This window comes from Salvelinus sp. IW2-2015, linkage group LG36 (genome assembly GCF_002910315.2).
Source record: "Salvelinus sp. IW2-2015 linkage group LG36, ASM291031v2, whole genome shotgun sequence".
Taxonomy (NCBI): domain Eukaryota; kingdom Metazoa; phylum Chordata; class Actinopteri; order Salmoniformes; family Salmonidae; genus Salvelinus; species Salvelinus sp. IW2-2015.
Genome location: NC_036875.1, coordinates 14682435 through 14696203, shown reverse-complemented (window position 1 = coordinate 14696203; position 13769 = coordinate 14682435).

Sequence of the window (13769 nt, the reverse complement as noted above, 5' to 3'; positions counted from 1 at the left end):
CTGTAAATGAACTTAATGAATGCAAAGTGCTGAAGCGAAGTTGTTTTAATTGTAGAATAAAGAAGCACTTTTATCCAGTTCCACTGTTGCTCCAGGAATAATTAGGCTACTACAACATTGGCTACATTTTAATTCAGTTATACTTATCTGTCTAATTTCTAGTGATGGGAAACTAAAGCTTTCTGAAGCCTTTGGGGCTTTCACCAAATTGTGCCAAAAAAACATTTCATTACTCAAAGCTTTTAACACAATGCACATTAGGGACACCTACTGGTCAAAATAAATATCAACACGTTTGATGGAAATTTTGAAATTATTTCACTCTGTATCCATCAAAACTTTGTGGTTCAATGGATAGGTGTGAATTCTAATAAACGAAAGTCAGTTGAATGCTTGTCTCCCGGCAGTTCAATATTTTTTGCACAAAAACTGTGCATCCGTGGTATTATTAAGAATGCTGAAGACAAAAAATGATCAGAGGCCATACTAAATAGAACAAATTATTTGAACAACAATGGTCAGATAATATGGTTTGACAGAAAATAATTGTCCAAAGTTTGCCAGGATTCGATCCTGTGCCTATGGTGTCTGGTTGTTTCCTAATGCTTGAACCTACCTGCTGAGCTCCAGTTCAGGTGGCATGTAGTTACATTTAAAAAAAAAAAATGTACATACAATTGAAGTCGGAAGTTTACATACACTTCATTAAAACTAGTTTTTCAACCACTCCACAAATTTCTTGTTAACAAACTATAGTTTAGGCAAGTCGGTTTGGACATCTACTTTGTGCATGAGTCATTTTTCCAACAATTGTTTACAGACAGATTATTTCACTTATAATTCACTGTATCACAATTCCAGTGGGTCAGAAATTTACATACACTAAGTTGACTATGCCTTTAAACAGCTTGGAAAATTCCAAAATTATGTCACAGCTTTAGAAGCTTCTGATAGGCTTATTGACATAATTTGAGTCAATTGGAGGTGTACCTGTGGATGTATTTCAAGGCCTGCCTTCAAACTCAGTGCCTCTTTGCTTGACATCATGGAAAATCAAAAAAAATCAGCCAAGACCTCAGAAAAAAATTGTAGACCTCCACAACTCTGGTTCATCCTTGGGAGCAATTTCCAAACGCCTGAAGGTACCACGTTCATCTGTACAAACAATAGTACGCAAGTACAAACACCATCATATAAAGATCAGCCATCATACCACTCAGGAAGGACAGGCGTTCTGTCTCCTAGAGCTGAATGTACTTTGGTGAAAAAAGTGCAAATCAATACCAGAACAACAGCAAAGGACCTTGTGAAGATGCTGGAGGAAACAGGTACAAAAGTATCTATATCCACAGTAAAACGAGTCCTATATCGACATAACCTGAAAGGCTGCTCAGCAAGGAAGAAGCCACTGCTCCTGAACCACCATAAAAAAAGCCAGACGATGGTTTTCAACTGCACATGGGGACAAAGATCATACTTTTTGGAGAAATGTCCTCTGGTTGGATGAATCAAAAATAGAACCGTTTGGCCATAATGACCATCATTATGTTATGGGGAAAAAAGGGGAGACTTGCAAGCTGAAGAACACCATCCCAACAGTGAAGCACGGGGGTGGCATCATCATGTTGTGGGGGTGCTTTGCTGCAGGAGGGACTGGTGCACTTCACAAAATAGATGGCATCATGAGGAAGGAACATTATGTGGATATATTGAAGCAAAATCTCAAGACATCAGTCAGGAAGTTAAAGCTTGGTCGCAAATGGGTCTTCCAAATGGACAATGACCCCAAGAATACGTCCAAAATTGTGGCAAAATGGCTTAAGGACAACAAAGTCAAGGTATTGGAGTGGTCATCACAGAGCCCTGACTCAATCCTATAGAAGATTTGTGGGCAGAACTGAAAAAGTGTGTGCGAGCAAGAAGGCCAACAAACCTGACTCAGTTACACCAGCTCTGTCAGGAGGCATGGGCCAAAATTCACAATTTCACAATCTTAAAATAAAGTGGTGATCCTAACTGATCAGTTCCTCTGTAGAGATGGGAGAACCTTCCAGAAGGCCAACCATCTCTGCTGCACTTCACCAATCAGATCAGACCTTTATGATTTAGTGGCAAGACGGAAGCCCCCCCTCAGTAAAAGGCACATAACAGCCCTTTTGGAGTTTGCCAAAAGGCACCTAAAGGACTCTCAGGCCATGAGAAACAAGATTCTCTGGTCTGATGAAACCAAGATTGAATTCTTTGGCTTGAATGCCAAGAGTTACGTCTGGAGGAAACCTGGCACCATCCCTACAGTGAAGGATGGTGGTGGTAGTATCATGCTGTGGGTATGTTTTTCAGCGGCAGGGACTGGGAGACTAGTCAGGATCGAGGGACAGATGAACGGAGCAAAGTACAGAGAGACACTTGATGAAAACCTGCTCCAGAGCGCCCAGGACCTCAGTGTGGGGGCGAAGGTTCACCTTCCAACAAGACAACGACCCTAAGCACACAGCCAAGACAACGCAGGAGTGGCTTCGGGAGAAGTCTCTGAATGTCCTTGAGTGGCCCAGCCAGAGCCCTGATCTAACATCTCTGGAGAGACCTGAAAATAGCTGTGCAGCAACGCTCCCATTCCAACCTGACAGAGCTTGAGAGGATCTGCAGAGAATGGGAGAAACTCCCCAATACAGGTGTGACAAGCTGATAGCGGCAAACCCAAGAAGACTCAAGGCTGTAATCGCTGCCAAAGGTGCTTCAACAAAATGCTGAGCAAATTGTCTGAATACTTTTGTCAATGTGAAATTTCTTAGTTTTATTTTTTATACATGTGCAAAGATTTCTAAAAACCTTTTTTAGCTTTTATGGAGTATATTGTGTAGATTGGGGGAAAAAACAATTTAATCAATTTAACTGTAACGTAATAAAATGTGGAAAAAGTCAAGGGGTCTGAATACTTTCCAAATGCACTGTAGGCTCCAACACAAAGCCCCTTTGTTGTTACTAAAGTATAAATAAAATGAAGATGGTTTAAATTAATTATGCATTCTCGAATTTGACTACTTTCAGCACCATGAGCTGTCCATTTCCGATTGATTGGGCCGCAGCTGCTGTTTCAAGTTTCAGCAACACAATGTAAATTACTTGAATCTGGCTTATTGTGAGATCAATAACTCTAATAAATGCATCATGGGCAAGAAACATATTGTTTTTGTCAAATTAAACTATAGTAGTAGCAAGCTATCAAAGTTGACCTCCGGTCCTCCTTCTCATCTTCGCACTCTTCCTTCTGAAACTGAACAGAACATTAACTCTACATTAACTCTCAGTCACTTTAACTCTACCTACATTTACATATTGCCTCAATTACTTCGACTAACCGGTGCCTCCGCACATTGACTCTGTACCGGTCCCCCTTGTATATAGTCTCGCTACTGTTATTTTACTGCTGGAGTGCCTGTACAGATACACTACTGCCCTAAATGTTTACATTAAGAACCACAGAAAACATCCTATCAAAAAATTATTTTGCTTTCTTGCTCTTTAGCTATTTGTTATTTTCATTTTTTACTTATCAATTTTTACATAACAATTATTTTTCTAAAAACTGCAGTGTTGGTTAAGGGCTTGTAAGTAAGCATTTCACTTTAAGGTCTACACCTGTTGTATTCGGCGCATGTGACAAATAACATTTGTTTTGATTTGAACATAGGCTATAGGCTAGTCCGCGCTCAAGATATTTGGACTAGGCCTAATCAAAAAGTATTTTCTGATGAAACCTTTGACTCTCCTCCTGAACTGCCACCGTAGCACTACACAGCACAGCCATTGGTTAAGCAGTACTCAACAAAATGGTTTCATCAGCAGAGCAGGCCAGGGCTCAGGGTTGGAATGTCCATTGCAGTGTGTAATGCAGCCTAATTTTATATACACCATCCCAGCTGCTATCTTAGAAATATAACTTTGCTCTGTTCTATTCCGAGTATGCACTTTGTAGGCTATAGCCTATAGGCTATGGATCATTTGATTGAGACCACACTAAATATCCTATAGGCGCAATTGATATTGCACACCCAGCGGAGAATCAGAGATGAGGGGCGGCATTGGACACACATTGATATATTTAAGTTATAATGCCGAGGAAGCCGGTATTTGGAGATGTATTGGCATGGGTGTTGTTAGGCTGTGCAAATATATCCTCCAAACACCGGCTTCGAGGGTATTATCACTTTTATACAACGGGTTATCAACATATTCAAATAATAATTGACATATTTTCACTTTTTTTTTAAATACATTTATTCATACTATTTCATCCTTCCATAATATATAGTCCCGACACAAATCTAGGGTTGCTACCCAAGCCGACAGGTCGTTAGTTCTATTGGTTTGGTTGCCAGAGACGCAACCCAGTCGTTCAGTCCTTATGTTCTGTATCTATGGACACGACCCAGTCGTTCGTTCTAAATGGGCCATTACCATTCTGACTGGCAACGTTCTTATCCCTTGCTTGCTAGCTAGTCAACCACGGCTAATTTGCAGTTACGTCAAACGGTGCAGACAGAATAACAACAGTAGTCATATTTGCATTTCTTTATGATGTTTTCGAGTGACATTTATTTGGATACATCTATAACAAAGAGCTAATGAAGCGCGATCTCGCCTGGAATAGAAAATATGCTCACTTGTCAGGACACTTGTTCAGAGGAGCTATCCAACAACACAGCTAACACAATAACTTCAAACTGAAGCTGGAAAGACTGCAAAAAACGGACTTTTCTATTGACAATTCTTTGTATATATACATACAAATTATGCAAGCTGATTCACGATTTCGCCTGGCTGAGAAACGCTATCTGCCTGTCTCTCGTCCCCACTTGTTCATTACTACGAGACAGCTGGAGATCGAATTTGACTATTGAAACAATGTTGCAAATGTCGGAGAGACAGACAGCAAGGTTTATACAAATCTCCACTGTTGAAAACTAAATGTTAGTCTAAAGGACATGTGAAATAATGTCTAGATGCTTTTTATAGTGGTAGATTGCGCAGTCAGATGGAACAGAGTAAATAGGCATTTTACCGTCATAGATTTAGCTGGTGGTAATTTGTGGAATAGACACCGGCTGGAATGTGGTTTTAACCAGCATTCAGCACTCAGGATTCAAATGTCTACCCAGACTATTTGCAACCCCCTACCCCCAACCCCTCTTTTACGCTGCTGCTACTCTCTGTTAATCATATATGCATAGTCACTTTAACTATACATTCATGTACATACTACCTCAATTAGCACGACCAACCGGTGCCCCCGCACATTGGCTACCCGGACTATCTGCATTGTGTCCCACCACCCACCACCTGCCAACCCCTCTTTTACGCTACTGCTACTCTCTGTTTATAATATATGCATAGTCACTTTGACCATATCTACATGTACATACTACCTCAATCAGCCTGACTAACCGGTGCCTGTATATAGCCTCGCTACTGTTATAGCCTCGCTACTGTATATAGCCTCGCTACTGTTATTTTTCACTGTCTTTTAAACTGTTGTTTTTTATTTCTTTACCTATTTTTTACTTAAACATTGCACTGTTGGTTAGGCCTGTAAGTAAGCATTTCACTGTAAGGTCTACACCTGTTGTATTCGGTGCACGTGACAAAGAAACTTTGATTTGATTTGATTAGGATTAGACCCACCCGTTGTATATAGCCTAACAAGCAACTCATTCTAAAACAATGAGAACTTTAGAAATGTAGTAAATTACAAAGTACATGACCCTCCCCTGGACTAGATTTAAAAGACTAAACCCTCCCCTGGACTAGATTTAAAAAGAATAAACCCTCCCCTGGACTAGATTTAAAAAAGACTAAACCCTCCCCTGGACTAGATTTAAAAAGACTAAACCCTCCCCTGGACTAGATTTTAAAAAGATTAAACCCTCCCCTTGACTGAAATTGAAAAAGCATGCTCCTCCCCCATTTTCCTCCAGGTAACCATTTTGTAAATTTAGATCTGTCCCTTATTTACTTTGCACTACTAAAATAGTGATTTTGGCAGACATCATAGGCAGCAGAGTTATAGAGATGAGATGATGACTTAATAAAGTAATCAGATATATTGGGGCGGCAGGCACCCTAGTGGTTAGAGCGTTGGACTTGTAACCGAAAGGTTGCAAGATTGAATCCCCGAGCTGACAAGGTAAAAATCTGTTGTTCTGCACCTGAACAAGGCAGTTAGCCCACTGTTCCTAGGCCGTCATTGTAAATAAGAATTTGCTGACTTGCCTGGTAAAATAAATATAGGCTAATATTCACAACAACTGAAATACAGAATGTTAGTAATGTGAATAAATTATGCTTAGCAGTTTGTTTTATTCTAATAGTAACCTACTGTATTAATCAACAGTAAGATAATATATAATCTAAATACAGTAGATTATTGTAGAATGCACAGTAAAATACCGTAAATGTGTTTTACAGTAATAATGATGGTGCATCGTGAGAAAAATGTTGTGGGTGAAGAGTCTCTAGTGCATTAGCATATTTTAAGGCTTTAGTTGTTGCACCAGTCAGTTAGAATGCTGTACCCCCACATAATATGGTAATATACTGTATTTTAGGATTTCTACAAACCTTGTCCTGAAACCAATTGTTGGCAGTAATTTACTGTAGTTCAGAATGCAGTACCATACCACATTTTTGGAGAGCCTAACACCTTTTTAACCCTAGTGGTGCATGATATTGTTGTTTCTCACTTATTAACATATTTTGAGGCTTGTCTTGTAAGAGGCTATATTTGTTGCACCCATTAGTGAGCGTGCTGTACCAATTTAAGTGATATGTGAAGGTGGTGCTACAATTAAATATATATATAGTGAACAGATCAGTGGCAGTAAGCCTCAAAACGTCAACAGTTGAGTCTCTAGCCATGTAATTTTGATCAATATACTTTGTAGTCACTGTCAGTTTAGAAGTGATAAATACTGAACAAGAATGTAAATGCAACCATTTTAGAGTCACAGTTCATGAAAGGAAAACAGTCAATTGAAATACATTTGAAAGGCCCTTATCTATGGATTTCACATGATTGGGCAGGAGCGCAGCCATGGTTGGTACTTGGGAGACTGGCCCAGCCAATCACAAATATTCCCCACAAAAGGGCTTTATTATAGACATTACTGTTTTTGACAATTGCTTACACATGATTTCTGTAACTATGACTCATTTCCTCTAGATTCTACACACAAAACACACACAAGACATGCAAAACGTCACACATCTCTTGCAAAACCAAACACTTAATTCAAAACTATTTTAACTTCTCAAAATGGTGTTTTTGCATCAAAACTCTACACACAAACCATCAAATGACTAGCTCTTATACACGCCAACTACGCACGGATGTGACATCTAAAACACTACTGTCTTGTGTCTTTTGCATGTTCAGTGAAGTCCACTGCAGTTTGTCATAGCACTCACATGTACATGCACAAATATATACGGTATGTATGCATATTCAGTATATATATATTTACACATATTTACAAAAAATCAAATGCATTTCTTTCTCAAAACATTGTATTTTCATCCAGATTTCGGGATGAACAGGAACAGACAAAACAAATACAGTATAAGATAAACGAATAAGCTTGTTACTATAAAGAAAAAAACTATTAGGGTGCGTCCTGTCTCCTATTTGGGTCTAGCCACAGCACCTCATCAACATCACAAGCTATGTTCTCTCTGGCTAAACAGCGGGGGAAGTAACGTCTGGAGTGGCATATCTAGCCCAGGCATGCCCCCTTGTCTTTGTCACCACAGGCCTCCTCCATCGCCTGGAGAGGGGTATGCGTTGGTGGGGTTGGCGATCGTATACCTTCCAACGCCACGCCTAAAATTACTCTTCTATTGGGTTTCGAAATGGAGAATATGGTGGCAGGTTGAGCATCAAAACTTGCGGATGGTCAATGAACCAATTGCGGACCAGAGCAGCCCGGTAGAAACTTACGTTGTCCTTACTGCTCTGGCCCATTCCCAAACGTACTGCTCTGGCCCATTCCTCTGGTCATTTGAATGAGGATATTATGCAGGGTGTCAAGGAAGGTGATAATGTGGGCAGTATTGTAAGGACCAAGAGTGGCATGATGATGGACACCGTTCTGACTAATTACTGCACACATTGTGATGTTGCCACCACGCTGCCCAGGGACATTGACGATGACGCAGTGACCTCTGAGGTTTCTTCCCCTGCGTCTTGTTTTGGCTAGGTTAAAGCTGACCTCATCAACGTAGACRAAATCATAATGCTCTGCAGCAGCATCTAGTTCCATAACTCTCTGAAACAGACAAGACATTATTGCATGGCAGTATGAATAGACAGAGCAGTCAATATGTAGCACAATACACTGGAATACAGTACCAACGACAGGATAGTATAGCTTACTTGTACGTATTCATAGAGTAGTTGTTTAAATCTGTCAGAATTTCGCTCAAATGGTACTCTGTAGAGCTGCTTCATATGAATCTGATGGCATTTCAGGAGACGGCCAAGTGCAGATAAACTCACCCTATTTATGTTACTGAATGTTGTGTTGTCAGTGATGTGGTGTTGCAGTTGTCGGAAACGTATGCTGATGTTTGAAATGACCATATTCACTATGTTTTGTTCCAGTTCTGCTATGAACAGCCGGTTTCATCCTCTATTGAAGGGTCGTCTAGCAGTTCTGCAAAAACATGATGTGAATGGTTGGGGTGAAATATTTATTTCAGTATGAAATGAAATATTACTGTAGTGCTGTAAGTGCTGCAGTGCTGTAAGTACAGTAGCATGGTATAGAGGGTAGATTTACTTACCTGTTCTCCTTTTGAAATGTCTGGATGCCACTTGCTGCAGTGTACCGGCTCAAGTTAGGCTGGACCCTCTGCCCAGCCTCCCTGAAACTCAAACCATGGTTGACCACATGGTTGACCACATCTCATCTGTGATTGCTCTCCTTCCTACTTTTCCTTGTCCCACTCCTGGTCCTCGTCCTTGTCCACTTCCTCGTCCCGCTCTTCCTCTCACTCCTCTTTCTCCAACTATTTTTCCAAAATTGGTCTCCATTGTTGTCCAAACCAAGAAAGCCAACCTGAAGGCTATTTATAGTGCTCATACTCTGATTTCTAAGTGAAGAAATTAGCTACAAGTGTTTTCACACGTCAGCACTGAGTGTAGGTAATCGGTAAATGAGCGAGCCATTTTGAATGGCAGTGTTTTCCAAATGAAACACAAGACCTGTTAGTTTTGAATGATGTGTCTAATGTAGAGTACTATTTTTAGTGTTTTGCAAAAGTGTGTTTTACAATTGCAAACTGAGTGTAAAGAAGATAATGCGCTTGCAGTTTCTTCACCTGATTCCGCAGGTGAAGAATCCAGATGTGGAGGTCCTGGGTTGGCGTGGTCTGTGGCTGCCAAATTCTCTAACATGACGTTGGAGGCAGCTTATGGTAGAGACATTCAACTCTTTGGCAACAGCTCTGGTGGACATTCCTGCAGTCAGCATGCCAATTGTATGCTACCTCAAAACTTGAGACATCTGTGACAAAACTGCACATTTTAGAGGGGCCTTTTATTGTTCCCAGTACAAGGTGCACCTGTGTAATGATCATGCTGTTTAATCAGCTTCTTGATATGCCACACCTGTGAGGTGGACGGATTATCTTGGCAAAGGAGAAATGCTTGCTAACAGGGATGTAAACACATTTCTACACAAAATTTGAGAGAAATAAGATTTTTGTGCACATGGAACATTTCTGGGATGTTTAATTTCAGCTCATGAAACATGGGACAAGACTTTAGATGTCGCATTTATACTTTTGTTCAGTATAGAACACCAAATATCAGTTGGTATGCTGTACTATTAAGTAACAATTTCACTATTTTCAATACAATAAAGTAATGTATTGCTGTTATGCTATGTATTTACTGCAGCATACTGTAAATTATAGCGCATTGTACAGAAATATTGTGGGAGGAGAAAGAATCACTGGCTCACTAACATTTTTCAAGGCATGCCTTGTAAGTGGCTATATTTGTTGCACCCATTAGTGAGAGTCCTGTACCAATTAAGTCATATGTGGTAGTTGTTTAATTGGTAAATATTTACCCATGTCTGTTTGATGTGTTTTGTCCTGTAATCGCCCAGTTTGGAAGCCTTTTTCTAGGCCTCTTGGAAGTGCAAGCGATATATAACACCTATTCAGTAATATGCTAATTCATACAGCCAACCTGCCTGCTCTAATCCCTTGTAATTACTGTAAAACACTGTAGAAATAATTGTCTTACAGTTTGATAGTCACCTTTACTGTATTGTGTTTTATTGCTCTAGCATCAAGTTAGTATGAATATCTCAGTATTGTACTGCCACTATCTAGTCAGAGATATACCATAAGATCTGTAGGTAGATATTACAATCACAACTACAACAACACTGTTAAAGTAACGTTTTACTTGCTATGACGTTTTACTTGCTTTTGATATGCGTTTTGTTTTATCAACCTTTGTCGAGTGCACTGACTGTAAGTTGCTAAGGACAAGAGCACCCGCTAAATTTCCCAAATGTAAACTTGCAATGTACTCTGGGTAATATGTCGCTGGATGGGCAATTCCAGTAATATACTGTAAATTTGATTGCAGTATCATTTTTGGTACAGTAAAATAATGGATTATTTTAGCTGTAATCCAATTGCTGCCAGTAAGTTACTGTACATTTTACAGCAAATGTTTTACAGTGCAGTAATGGGCAGTCACTACATGGGGGGGTTATTAATGGGGGGGGGGGGGGGGGGTCTAAATAGGCTCTCTCAAGATTCGATACTAGTGTGCTGTAGTTTAAGATTCCTCCGTCGTGTGGTTCTATGCCCTGAGCTATCTTTCTTCCTGCCAAGCAGGTGAAATATCTAGATAAAAATAAAAAGAGGTCAGCGCTCTCTGTCCAGCAGTTCCGGCACCCTGTAAAGGCCACTGCAGACTAGCTTCTGTTTGCTCCTAGCATAAGCACGACTGTGCTTGCATACTCCCTTAAAAGGTCCAATGCAGCCGTTTTCGTCTCAATATAAAATTATTTCTGGGTAACAATTAAGTATCATACTGTAATTATTTTCAATTACAATGCTAAAGAAATCAACAAAAAATAGCACACAAAAAAAGTACGAATTTTCCTAGGACTGTCTGGGAGTGGTCTTATTGGGGAGGGGAAAACAGAAAATGAGTTACTGGCAGAGGCGTTTGGCACTCTCTTTCTCATTGATCTACTAAATAATATACTGTATAGTGATGTTGCCATGGAAGGCCAAGACTCCATCCCACCAAATCAGTCAGAAATTTCAGGCATCTCTTACACTAAAATTTTCACAACTTCACAGTATTATTCCAACCTCATAGTGTGGAAATATATATAAAAAACAGGCTAATCACATTTTTGACTGCAATGAGCCTTTAAAGACCTTTACTTGAAAACGACCAGTCGACCAATCACAGACAAATGGGCATAGACTTTGGCTACCGAACTTCAACTTGCCTCAAGAAAAACGCTAACAGCCAAACACCAAAACAAACAAAAACATCACAAAATGTTGTCATAATATATCTGTGAACTATATATATATATATATATATATATATATATCTGTGAACATGCCACTTTTCAACTGGAGAGTATGTGACGGCCTTAAGATGGTTATGTGATGTCCAAAGCTTCAAACTTCATCAACGGTAATTTTACTTTGATACAAGCCTTGATACTTTTGTATCGGATCAGACTGCTTTGAAGATAATATATATATGTCTCACATTATACATTTTTCATCTGTGTGCAAAGTCTGCAAACGGCTCTTTCATCTTTTCTCACTTAGCATTGCACAGTGAAGGCTATCTGCTTCAAAATCTATACTATTACAAAACAATTACAATACAACGATTATGCATTGACCTACTCAGTACTCACTCTTTCCAAGAGGTCGAAGTATTTTGTCCACTTCACAGACTTTCCAAATGTCATCCAACGCCGTAGGTGGGCAATTTTGGCAGATAAACTTTCCATCACAAGAGTTACCACTGGGTCTTGACCTGATTGTCACAGGTCAACTGGCCCCCTGGGTTTTGCACGTTCTCCGCTAAGATCCGAGGGGCAGTCACTCGTGTCCAGAATTGTGGATGATTGCGCACCACCAGCTTCTCTGGAATCTGTCGGCATCCCCAGACTCATCAGAGAGAATTTTTTATAAAATACATGGCAACAGCTTAGTGGGCATTTTATTATCATATGAAATGTAGAATTCAGTGTTGCCCATTAGTCCTATGTCCCTAGCCCATAGAATTAAGAACTAGAATATTGGAACTTTCAGGGTTTATTACCTAGCCCCTCTAGTAATTTACTACACTCTTGGGAAAAAAAGGTGCTATCTAGAACCAATAAGGGTTCTTTGGCTGTCCCCAAAGGAGAACCCTTTGAAGAACCCTTTTGTGTTCCATGTACTGTAGAACCCTTTCCACAGAGGGTCCTACATGGAACCCAAGAGGGTTCTACCTCGAACCAAAAAGGGTTCTCCTATAGGGACAACCCCAAAAACTTTTGGAACCCTGTTTTCTGAGAGTGTAGCCAGGGGTCCCCAATTACATTCAGCCATGGGACGATTTTTTCTTGAGCGGATGGTTTGCGGCTGGAACATAGTAATAAATAATTTGTACACTGCAAATTGACCACAAGAATCCCTAACAGAATCCCAAAAACCGAATAATTTCAACCTTTATTACATTGGGATGTGATCACGTACTGTATGCCTCTCTATTTATGTGTGGGAATACTTGGGAACAGGTTCCCAAATTAAAATAACTTTGAACTGATTTCCTAGTGATTTTACAGATTTTTATGTCCAACAACCAAAATGACAAAAATACAAAATATATTGTTTTCTTGCTCAGAAAACCTGTGGTGGGGGGCAAATAAAATCCCCCGTGGGCCGCCTATTAAGGAACCCTGCCATGGCCTCTCAAGACGGACACTTGTTTCAATCACAAAGATCATCATAGGATTCACACACGGGCACAAATACTGGGTCAGATGTCCCTAAAAGCCTTTTATCATTGCTGTTTTTGAAATGTGATTTACAATGGTAGAACCATAGAATTAGAAATGAAAATACGATTTTAATAGGATCTCTATGGGTAGAACCCCCATTGGATTTAGAACACAGCTCTATCCTGTGTGGAGTATGATCTAAGCCGAGGACAAGACTTCAGTGTATGAGGAGTAATTGTGGTGACAGATTGATGACTAAACTTGCCAATAAAATATTGGTCTAAAAAACCTTAATCTGCCTTAGCTGTATGAGTTAGGCCACAGACTGCTGCTTGTTTAGGCTACAATTGGCACTGCACTATCTGATTGTGGAGAACAATTTGATGCTGGATTGATTAGTAAACTGACATATTTCAATGTTATTTATATTTTCACAGACAATCATTCATGCTTCTTGTTGTAATCAAATAGACTTTATAACAATTTGATTTGTTTTTGGTATCTCTCCAGGTTCTAATGTGTCAAGTAATGGTTTACATTCTCATTTGCAGATTGCTACCTGAGGATAAATTGCCGGGCTTTTTGAAGAAATCATCTACAATGGAAATTGTAGCTCTGTAGTTCTGTCTCTGCTGCTCGCCAATGGAATGATTTTAATAATCAGTGCAGCGACCAATGATCAGAATCCACAACCAGCTCCTATTATTCAACTCTTTGAAACATCCT